This window comes from Lampetra fluviatilis, chromosome 59 (assembly GCF_964198595.1).
Source record: "Lampetra fluviatilis chromosome 59, kcLamFluv1.1, whole genome shotgun sequence".
Lineage (NCBI taxonomy): Eukaryota > Metazoa > Chordata > Hyperoartia > Petromyzontiformes > Petromyzontidae > Lampetra > Lampetra fluviatilis.
Genome location: NC_136333.1, coordinates 2,567,404 through 2,579,251, shown reverse-complemented (window position 1 = coordinate 2,579,251; position 11,848 = coordinate 2,567,404). Strand labels below are relative to the sequence as shown.

Sequence of the window (11,848 nt, the reverse complement as noted above, 5' to 3'; positions counted from 1 at the left end):
TCCTCCTGTACCACATCACTCCATCTCTTCTCTAGCCCGTGCCGCGCCCTTTTATCCCCCTCGATCCGGCCGAACAGACACGCACACACACATGCACACACACGTGCGCACACAAAGACAAAGATGCCCCGTATAGCCTCAAAATACTTTAGGGGCGAGTGCCTTGGGCGAGCACCTGCTAAAGACCGGCACGTCACACGAGGGGGGTGGGGGGGGTGTCGGCACCACGCCCGACCGCCTTTGTCTCCCCCAGTGGCGATGTTTGACTACACACCGTGCCAGGAACTCATTTGGGGCTGGGTCGGCCTAGGGGAGGCCCAGGACCGGTTCGGAATGATCGCCACCGGTGCTGGTGGTGGCCGTGAGCGGGAATTGAACTCAGGTCGCTGGGCTCGTCACGCAGCGCGCTCGCCGCTCGGCTTCCGCTCCCCACACACACACACGCAGACACACACAGACACACACAGACACACAGACATACACACACACACGCAGACACACAGACACACACATACACACACACAGACACACGCAGACACACACACGCAGACACACACAGACACACACACAGACACTCACGCAGACACAGAGACACATAGACACACACAGACACACACAGACATACACAGACATACACACACACAGACACACACACACACGCAGTGTTCTCATGTACACACGTGGCATGTACAGGGTGCCCCCCTGTGGAGCCTAGCAAGGCTGTCCAGCGGGCCTTCGATGGCACGGGGGTCAGGTAGGGTCATGGTCCAGCAGGCCTTCGATGGCACGGGGGTCACGCAGTGTCACAGTCCGGCAGGCCTTCGATGGCACGGGGGTCACGCGGGGTCATGGTCCAGCAGGTCTTTCATGGCACAGGGGTCACGTGATCCAGCAGGCCTTCGATGGCTCGGGAGTTAGGCGGGGTCATGGTCCGGCAGGCCTTCGATGGCACGGGGGTCACGTGATCCAGCAGGTCTTCGATGGGGGGGGTCATACAGTCCGAAGACCCAGCAGTCCCTCGATGACACGAGGCCGAGGCCTTCGGAGGCACGGGGTCGGGGGGCCGGGGGGGGGGGGGGGGCGGCCGGTCACAGGATCCCGCGGTCGAGCAGGCCGTCGATGGCCTCGCACATCTTGGCGAGGCCGCGCCGGTGTGGGCCGCCCGGGTCGTAGAGCGCGGAACAGCAGCTCTGGAGCGGCCGAGGGCGCGGAAGGCGCGGGCCACGCGGCCGCCGTGGCCCGCCGGCAGCAGGGCCCCCAGCGAGGCGGCGCAGGGCGCCAGCAGCGCGGCCAGCACCTCGCGCTCGAACGTGAAGTCCACCTGCGAGCGGGCACGCGGCGGCACGCGGTAGGAGCAGTGGCGGCAGGAGTCGTGGCAGGAGTCGTAGGAGTAGTAGTAGTGGCAGTAGTAGTAGCAGTGTCAGGAGTTGTAGTAGTAGTGGCAGGAGTAGTAGTAGTAGTGGCAGGAGTAGTAGTAGTGGCAGGAGTAGTAGTAGTAGCAGCAGCAGTAGTAGCAGCAGTAGTAGCAGTAGTAGCAGGAGTAGCAGCAAGAACAAGCATCAGTAGTAGCAGCAGTAGTAGCAGCAGTAGCAGCAGTAGTAGCAGCAGTAGTAGCAGTAGTAGCAGCAGTAGTAGCAGCAGTAGTAGCAGTAGTAGCAGGAGTAGTAGTAGTAGCAGCAGTAGTAGCAGCAGTAGTAGCAGTAGCAGCAGTAGTAGCAGTAATAGCAGCAGTAGCAGCAGCAGGAGTAGCAGCAGTAGCAGCAGTAGTAGCAGCAGTAGTAGCAGCAGTAGCAGCAGTAGTAGCAGCAGTAGCAGCAAGAACAAGCATCAGTGTCAGCGCTCACCAAGTCAAAGGGACAAAGCTCCCCCGTACAGCCTCTAACAGACTGTTGGGGCAAGTGCCTTCAGCGAGTAGCGCAGATGAAGGCTCAGTCCCTCGATCGGTGGGGACCGCTCACCACTCACCGCTCACCACGTGGGTGGTGGTGAGTGAGATGCACTCACCACTCACCACTCACCCTGGTGGGTGGTGAGTGTGGGTGAGGTGCACTCACCGCTCACCACTCACCTCTCACCGCTCACCACTCACCACTGACCACGTGGGTGGTGGTGAGTGTGGGTGAGATGCACTCACCACTCACCGCTCACCACTGACCACTCACCCTGGTGGGTGCTGAGTGCGGGTGAGGTGCACTCACCACTCACCACTCCTCACCACTCACCTGGTGTGAGCTGAGTGCGGGTGAGATGCACTCACCACTCCTCACCGCTCACCACTCACCACGTGGTGGTGAGTGCGGGTAAGATGCACCCACCACTCACCACTCACCGCTCACCACTCACCACTCACCCTGGTGGGTGCTGAGTGCGGGTGAGGTGCACTCACCACTCCTCACCACTCACCTGGTGTGAGCTGAGTGCGGGTGAGATGCACTCACCGCTCACCACTCCTCACCGCTCACCATTCACCACGTGGGTGGTGAGTGCGGGTGAGGTGCACTCACCACTCCTCACCGCTCACCACTCACCACGTGTGAGCTGAGTGCGGGTGAGGTGCACTCACCACTCACCACTCCTCACCGCTCACCACTCACCTGGTGTGAGCTGAGTGCGGGTGAGGTGCACTCACCACTCCTCACCGCTCACCACTCACCTGGTGTGAGCTGAGTGCGGGTGAGATGCACTCACCACTCACCGCTCACCACTCACCACTCACCTGGTAGGTGCTGAGTGCGGGTGAGGTGCACTCACCACTCCTCACCGCTCACCACTCACCGCTCACCACTTCCTCACCACTCACCACTCACCTGGTAGGTGCTGAATGCGGATGAGATGCACTCAGCACTCACCACTCACCCTGGTGGGTGGTGAGTGCGGGTGAGATGCACTCACCGCTCACCACTCCTCACCGCTCACCACTCCTCACCGCTCACCACTCACCACCGCTCCTCAGCGCTCACCACTCAGCGCTCACCTGGTAGAAGCTGAGTGCCGTCATGGCGGCTCGCCTCACGTGACCCTTGAGCCGCTGGACCTCGGCCGCGGCCTCGGGCGTCTCGGCGAGTCGCCCGCTCCGGGACAGGAGACCAACCGTCACCACCAGCTGGCGGGCAGCACCACACATACACCACAACAACAACAACAACCGCCATTCGACTAAGTGGCGGTGACGTCACCACGACGCTTGTGCCAGGCCATGTGCACCTTGAGGCCACGTGAAGTGTCGAACGCCCGCTGGCAGGAGGTCACGGGGCAGACCCAGCAAGTGCCACGGGTCGACTGACTGAGATGACCGAGATGACTGGCTGATGCACCACCTGTGCCCCCTACTGTGCCAACTTGCTGTGCTTTAGCCACCCGGCGCTCCGCTCGTGTTGTGAGCGTCGCTCCTCCGCCCTCCGTTGTTGTTGGAGGGCGACTGCCTCCAACTGCCCAGTAGCGTCCTTCACGAGCCTCCTCCACAGAGGCCGATCTTGACACCGCTGGTACCAGTCATCGGCAAGTCCACTCAGCTCCACGTCCTCCTGTACCGCATCACTCCATCACTTCTCTAGCCCGTGCCGCGCCCGTTTAGCCCCCTCGATCCGACCGAACAAAAGCTGATTGGGCATGCGGTGGCTGGGCATGCGGGCTACATGACCCAGCCAACGCAGCCTTGCCTGCGGGAGGAGCTCACCGATGGGGCTTTGCCCAGATCTTTCAAGGACTTGTGAGCTCCTCACACAATCCAGCCTGGTTAAACCCAGGATGGATCGTAGGCAGGCCAGCCTAAATGTTTCCAACCGGCGAAGATGCTCCATTAGGGGGATCCACGTTTCGCAAGCGTAGAGAAGGGAGGGAATGACTGTGGCCGAGAAGACCTGAAGCTTCGTGCGGAGCGACAGACCAGGTAGCTTCCACACAGCGTTACGCAACCGATGAAAAGATATTGCCGCTCGACTGATTCGGAGTGAGACCTCTGCTGTTAAACTGGAGCCGGTCATAAGCACACTGCCCAGGTTTGGGAAACTCTCCACTCTCTCCACAACTGCCCCATCGCCGATTGGGAGTTGTGGGGGTTGAGTGTCCGATGGTACAAAATACCCAGGCAGGTGCTTAGTTCTGGTGGGGCTGATGGTAAGGCCCCACCTCTTAGTGGCACGCTCCAGTCTAAAAAGCAGCGGGGTCTCCAACTCCTCCTCTGAACGAGCAGCTATTACCAAATCATCGGCATACATAACGTGGTTGACCAATAGGGCGCCATCCCTCGACCGCACCCAGGGCATCGATCAGCCTCCCATTCCATCTGTACCAGATGGAAATTCCCCCGGGTACAGCTATTGAAGGCTTCACGAACTACGCGGTCAAAATAGATGTCAAAAAATGTGGGAGCCAGAGGACATCCCTGTCGCCCAGCAGGTGACCCCCCCCCCGCTACCCACCTTGACGAGGTCTTTGAGCAGCCGCTGCGCTCGCTTCTGGCTGCCCGAGGTGTCCCGCGCCACACGGTACAGCGCGTCCAGAGCCGCGGCCGCAGCCTCGTCCACGAGCGGGGGGGGGGCAGAGGAGGGGGAGGGGGGGCCCCCCCCCCCGCCCCCCGCTCCCCCCGCCGCACTTGCCCTGCAGCTTGCTCTGCACTCGCAGCGCGAGATGGCGGGCGCTGAAGCCGTCCAGCGGCTCTGGACGTGCGAGGTGGGGGGGGGGGGGCAGAGAGAGGGGGGGGTAGGGAGAGAGGGGGGCAGAGAGAGGGGGGGTAGGGAGAGGGGGGGGCAGAGAGAGGGGGGGCAGAGAGAGGGGGGGGCAGAGAGAGAGGGGGGGCAAAGAGAGGGGGGGGCAGAGAGAGAGGGGGGGGCAGAGAGAGGGGGGGGCAGAGAGAGAGGGGGGGGGCAGAGAGAGGGGGGGGGGCAGAGAGAGAGGGGGGGCAGAGAGAGAGGGGGGGGCAGAGAGAGGGGGGGGGCAGAGAGAGAGGGGGGGGGCAGAGAGAGAAGGGGGGAGCAGGGAGAGAGGGGGGGCAGGGAGAGAGGGGGGGGCGGAGAGAGGCGGGGCAGGGAGAGAGGGGGGCAGGGAGAGGGGGGGGCGGAGAGAGGGGGGCAGGGAGAGGGGGGGGGCAGGGAGAGAGGGGGGGCAGAGAGAGAGAGGGGCCGGAGAGAGAGGGGGGGCGGAGAGAGGGGGGGGCGGAGAGAGGGGGGGCAGGGAGAGAGGGGGGGGCGGAGAGAGGGGGGGCAGGGAGAGAGGGCGGGGGCGGAGAGAGGGGGGGGCAGGGAAAGAGGGGGGGGCAGGGAGAGAGGGGGGGCAGGGAGAGAGAGGGGCCGGAGAGAGAGGGGGGGCAGGGAGAGAGGGGGGGGGCGGAGAGAGGGGGGGCAGGGAGAGAGGGCGGGGGCGGAGAGAGGGGGGGGGCAGGGAAAGAGGGGGGGGCAGGGAGAGAGGGGGGGGCAGGGAGAGAGGGGGGGCATCACCATCATCACCATCATCACCACCATCATCACCATCATCACCACCATCATCATCACCACCATCACCATCACCACCATCACCACCATCATCACCATCATAATCACCACCATCATCACCACCATCATCACCACCATCATCACCACCATCACCATCACCACCATCATCACCATCATCACCATCGTGTGGACATTTATTATAGCTGTGGCCAAACACTTTGAACGCGCGATGCTGATTTTAAAAATTTGGAGGGAAAAACCAGAGGACCCGGAGAAAAATCACGCGGAGAGAGAGAAACACGCAAACTCCAAATATAGCAGCACGCGTCAGGGTCGGGATCGAACCTACGACCTCCTGCGTACCAGGCAAGGTAGTTAACATCTCCTAGCCACCGTGATGATGATGAGAGAGAGACACGCAAACTCCAAATATACAGCAGGAGGCGCCAGGGTCGGGATCGAACCCACGAATTCCTGTATATCAGGCGAGGTAGTTAACATTTCCTAGCCACCGTGATGATGATGAGAGAGAGAGAGACACGCAAACTCCAAATACAGCAGCAGGTGTCAGGGTCGGGATCGAACCCACGACCTCCTGCGTACCAGGCGAGGTAGTCAACATCTCACCGCCACGTCAGGGAAACAGAGAGAGAGAGACAAACACAGAGACCACCATCTCGAAAGTCCTGTGAAGGCGCGTGACCACTTCTCTCTTTCTCTGACTCACGCCGAGACAGAGATAATGTGGGGATCGCGTGTTCCCCCCTCGCACACAGTGGGGGGTTTCCTTCCCGTTGCCGCGCGCGCGTCGAACGCGTGCAAAGACAAAGATCCCCCGTGTAGCCTTTGGCAGACTGCCGGGGCAAGTGCTGTAAGCGAGCAGCAGCACCTATGAAGGCCGGCACAGTGGCACACGAGGGGGCGGGTGGCCAGCACCACGCCCGGCCGCCTTTGTCTCCCCTGTGCTATTTTACACACCGCAACCAGGCAATCTGTTTTAAGGCTGGGTCGACCTAGGTGGTGGCCACTCACCGGTACAGATAAATCGGCGCACGCAATCATTGTTCGTGAGCGGGAATGGAACGAGGCTCCATTGCTGGATTTGTAGCGCAGAGCAGCGCTAACCGCTGCGCCACCGCTCCCCACAAAGACAAAGATCCCCCGTGTAGCCTTCACAGGCTTTTTAGGCAAGTGCGGTTAGCCAGCGCCTGCCAAGGCCGGCACAGCGGCACACGAGGGGGTGGGTGGCCGGCACCACGCCCGGCCGCCTTTGTCTCCCCGATAGCGATGTTTATGCACCGGATACTCATTTGAGGCTGAGTCGACCTAGGGGAGACCCAGGATCGTCACCGGCGTTAGTGGCCGTGAGCGGGAATCGAACTCGCTTCGCCGGGTTCGTAGCGCAGCGTAGCGCTAACCACTACACCACCGCTCCCCGCGACACACAGACACACACACGACACACACACAGACACGACAGACACACATACACAGACACATACGACACACGCAGACACGACACACAGACACGACACACATACAGACACACACCCATACATTCAGACTCACATACAGACACACATACACATAGACACACGACACACACACGACACACATACACATGCATACAGACACACACACATATACAGACACACATACACAGACACACACGACACACACACGACACACACACAGACACGACACACAGACACGCAGACACACATACACACACACATACAGCCACACATACACACAGACACACATACATGACACACATACACACAGACACACGACACACGCACAGACACACATACAGACACGACACACGCAGACACGACACACAGACACGACACATACACTAGACACACACACATACATAGAGACACACATATACACACAGACACACACACATACATAGAAACACACATATACACACAGACACACACACATACAGACACACATACACACAGACACACAGACACACGACACACACACGACACACATACAGACACGACACACAGACACACACACGACACACAGACACGACACACAGACACACACACGACACACAGACACGACACACACACTAGTCACACACATACATAGAGACACACATATACACACAGACAGACATGACACACACCCAGACACACATATACACACCCAGACACACACAGACACACACGACACACACAGACACACACGACACACACACAGACATGGCACACACACGACACACACAGATAGACACACACAGACACACAGACAGACACACACACGACACACACACACACGACACAAACACAGACACACACAGACACACACACGACACACACACACACAACACAAACACAGACACACACAGACACACACACGACACACACACACACGACACAAACACAGACACACACAGACACACACACGACACACACACACACACGACGAAAACACAGACACAGACCTACGTGACTTTACTGAAAGAAAAAAAACCTAAATCCTTGCAGTCACGAAAGCTTCAAATCTAGAACAGACACACACAGACACACACACAGACACAGACACACACGACACACACACAGATAGACACACACAGACACACACACGACACACACACACACGCCACAAACACAGACCTACGTGACTTTACTGAAAGAAAAAAAAACTAAATCCTTGCAGTCACGAAAGCTTCAAATCTAGAACACACACACACAGACACACACACACAGAGACACACACAGACACACACAGACAGACACAGACACACACACGACACACACACAGACACACACACGACACACACAGACAGACACAGACACACACACACAGACATGGCACACACACGACAAACACACACAGATAGACACACACAGACACACGACACACAGACAGACACACACACGACACACACACACAGACACAGACAGACACACACACACAGACAGACACACAGACAGACACACACACACACAGACAGACACACACACAAGCGAACTCACCATCAGCGGAGTCCAGCAGCAGCAATCCGGTGTCCATTTACAGAAATGCGACTTTCAACACCAACACCACCAAGAAGAATAATCGGTCCCAACAGCAGCGACAGCCCCCTCCCTGGTCGTGTCCTCGCGATAATGAATTCCAGCCACCACCACCACCACCAGCCACCCGCCACAACCACAATAACCACCACAACCAGCCACCACAGAGGGTGACACCACCACCATCCACCCACCACCACTATAACCACCACAACCTCACCACAGAGGGTGACACCACCACCACCGCCACCACCAGCCACCCACCACCACCGCTGCTTGGGGTGTAACTATGAACTCGCCGATGATTGACAGCTACACGTTGACCAGACACGGCTACACACACAGCTACACACACACAGCTACACACACACACAGCTACACACACACACAGCTACACACACACAGGGCTACACACACACACACACACAGCTACACACACAGCTATATACACACACACGGCTACACACACACAGCTACACACACACACAGCTACACACACACAGCTACACACACAGCTACACACACAGCTACACACACACAGCTACACACACAGGGTTACACACACACAGCTACACACACACAGCTACACACACACACAGCTACACACACACACAGCTACACACACAGCTACACACACAGGGTTACACACACACAGCTACACACACACAGCTACACACACACACAGCTACACAAAGGGTTACACACACACAGCTACACACACACAGCTACACACACACACAGCTACACACACACACAGCTACACACACAGCTACACACACAGGGTTACACACACACAGCTACACACACACAGCTACACACACACACAGCTACACAAAGGGTTACACACACACAGCTACACACACACAGCTACACACACACAGCTACACACACACAGGGTTACACACACAGCTACACACACAGCTACACACACACAGCTACACACACAGCTACACACACAGGGTTACACACACACAGCTACACACACACGCGGCTACACGCAATATTAATCTCGACACGTTTTCTGAAGATAGTTCGCATGATGATTACGATCTGGGTGTGACCCGTGGGTTGTTGATGGTGACGGGGGTGTGGTGGTGGTGATGATTATGAAGGTGTGATGGTGGTGATGGTGATGATGATGGGGGTGTGATGATGATGGGGGTGACGGTGGTGGTGATGATGATGGCGGTGTGGTTGTGAAGACGATGGTGATGATGCGGGGGGGTGATGATGGGGATGATGGGGTGATGATGATGATGATGATGAGGGTGTGACGGTGGTGATGATGATTATGGGGGTGTGGTGGTGATGACGATGGTGATGATGATGGGGGTGTGATGGTGGTGGTGATGATGATAGTAGTGGTGGTGGTGATGATGATAGGGGTAAACGTGGTGATGATAATGATGGGGGTGTGATGGTGATGATGATGATAGTAGTGGTGGTGGTGGTGATGATGATGGGGGTGATGATGATAGTAGTGGTGGTGGTAATGATGATGGGGGTGACGGTGGTGATGATGATGATGGGGTGTGATGGTGGTGATGGGGGGGGGGGGTGATGATAGTAGTGGTGGTGATGGTGGTGATGATAATGGGGGTGATGATGATAGTAGTGGTGGTGGTGATGATGATGGGGGTGACGGTGGTGATGAGGCGGGGAGGAAGGCGGTGGGGCTGGGAGGATGGCGGGGGGCGGGGGGGAGGGCGGGGGGGAGGGGCGGGGCGGGGGGGGGTCCCTCGGACTCGCCAGTGATTGGCCCCGTGGTCAACTTTGCGCCACAGAAAGACGCTCACGAGACGCGCGGAGCCTCTGAGCTCCATCTGTTACAACTCTTCCACGTGGGTGGGCGTCAAGGATAGAGCCGTACACGTGGCTCTGCCAGGAGGAGGCGGCTACAGCAACACGGTGGCCTCCACGTGGCCGGCATGTATGGGGATAGAGTGTTTCCCCCTCGCAGACACGCGTGGGTTTTTAAATCCTTTATATTAAGTTCACTTGCTTGCTTGCTTGCGCGCTTACGACCGTGTAAATCTTTCGGTCGTTTTTTTAACCCTCTTCCCGTGATCCAATCGAGCTGACATTTTGCACACAGACTCGTTGTGCGTGACAATTTATTTTCGTGAAAAAAATTTCTATATTTAATTACCAATTGCTTAATGGTGGCAGGCAATCATCTGACCCATAGGTGGCAGCCATCTCAAGCCAGAGGACGAGAGGACTCTAGCCGCCACGCATATAAAGGATTTATAGTGAAAAACTTTGTTTTAACGGGTTAATTTTTCTCCAGGTTACTCCGGGATACTCCATCCACGTGTAAACCACTCATGCATTGGCCGAGCACACCTCTAGATATATATAGCGAGAGAGACGCGCGGAGGGGGGGAGGGAGAATCACAGAGCTTGGATGATTGTTAAAGTCGAATCAAGTTCAAGGTTCATTGATTAGGTATAGCCCTGTGAGCCATGCGGCTCGAGTCAGGTGCAACCGCAACAAACAAAAACATGAACAGAGAAAACATCTTCTTGGTTCTTTCGGTAAAATCACGTAGAATGGAAATAATAAAATACATCAAATGAAACATAATAAAATAATCTTCTTGGTTCTTTCGGTAAAGTCACGTAGAAGGAAAATAATAAAATAATAAAAATAAAACATTAAATAATTCTCAACCGGTACGTAATGCGGTGTTCGCATTACGTGCCGGTGAGAATTATTTTATTATTAATATAAATATTTTATTTTTATTCTTTTATTATTTCCATTCTACGTGACTTCACCGAAAGAACCAAGAAGATGAATCCCTGCAGTCATGAAAGCTTTAAATCGAAAGAGAAAACATCTTAAAGCGACGACGCGCAACAGAAACATCCTGGGATAAACCAGCAAATCTTCCAGAAAAACAAAAAACCACCGCATTACAACGCTGTGTGCAAAAATCCCAGTGTGATGCAAGTCAGACAATAACAACCATAAGACAATTTAGATTCAAGTTATCAGGCCAACTCTGCACTTCCACGAAGAAAAATGGCTTAATAATATCTTTTCGAAATCGACAAAATAAAGCTATAAAATACAATGTAACAACAGTAATTTTAGGAACTTTTATACTGGTAGGAACCTCCTGGTTACACCAGCCCACAGAGGATTATTGTGTCCGTCCGTCGTGCATACAAACATGGGAGGGGTGTGGCTGGGTGGAGAGGGGAGGGTGGGGAGGGGCTGGTGGGGAGGGGCTGGGTGAGGAGGGTGGGGAGGGGCTGGGTGAGGAGGGTGGGGCTGGGTGGGTAGGGGAGGGTGGGAAGGGGCTGGGTGGGGAGGGTGGGGAGGGGCTGGGTGGGGAGGGACTGGGTGGGGAGGGTGGGGTGGGGCTGGGTGGGGAG

At 56.6% G+C, this 11,848-nt stretch overlaps 1 pseudogene across 1 annotated transcript; it reads right to left on the bottom strand.

The window, feature by feature from the left end:
* Window positions 1-171: 171 nt before the first annotated feature.
* Window positions 172-8,619, bottom strand: LOC144950693 (tumor necrosis factor alpha-induced protein 8-like protein 1; annotated as a pseudogene). The gene is made up of 4 exons (XR_013640394.1): window positions 8,426-8,619; window positions 4,422-4,658; window positions 2,975-3,103; window positions 172-1,321 (listed from the first exon to the last, which is right to left on the bottom strand). The product of XR_013640394.1 is annotated as a tumor necrosis factor alpha-induced protein 8-like protein 1 (transcript).
* Window positions 8,620-11,848: the final 3,229 nt, after the last annotated feature.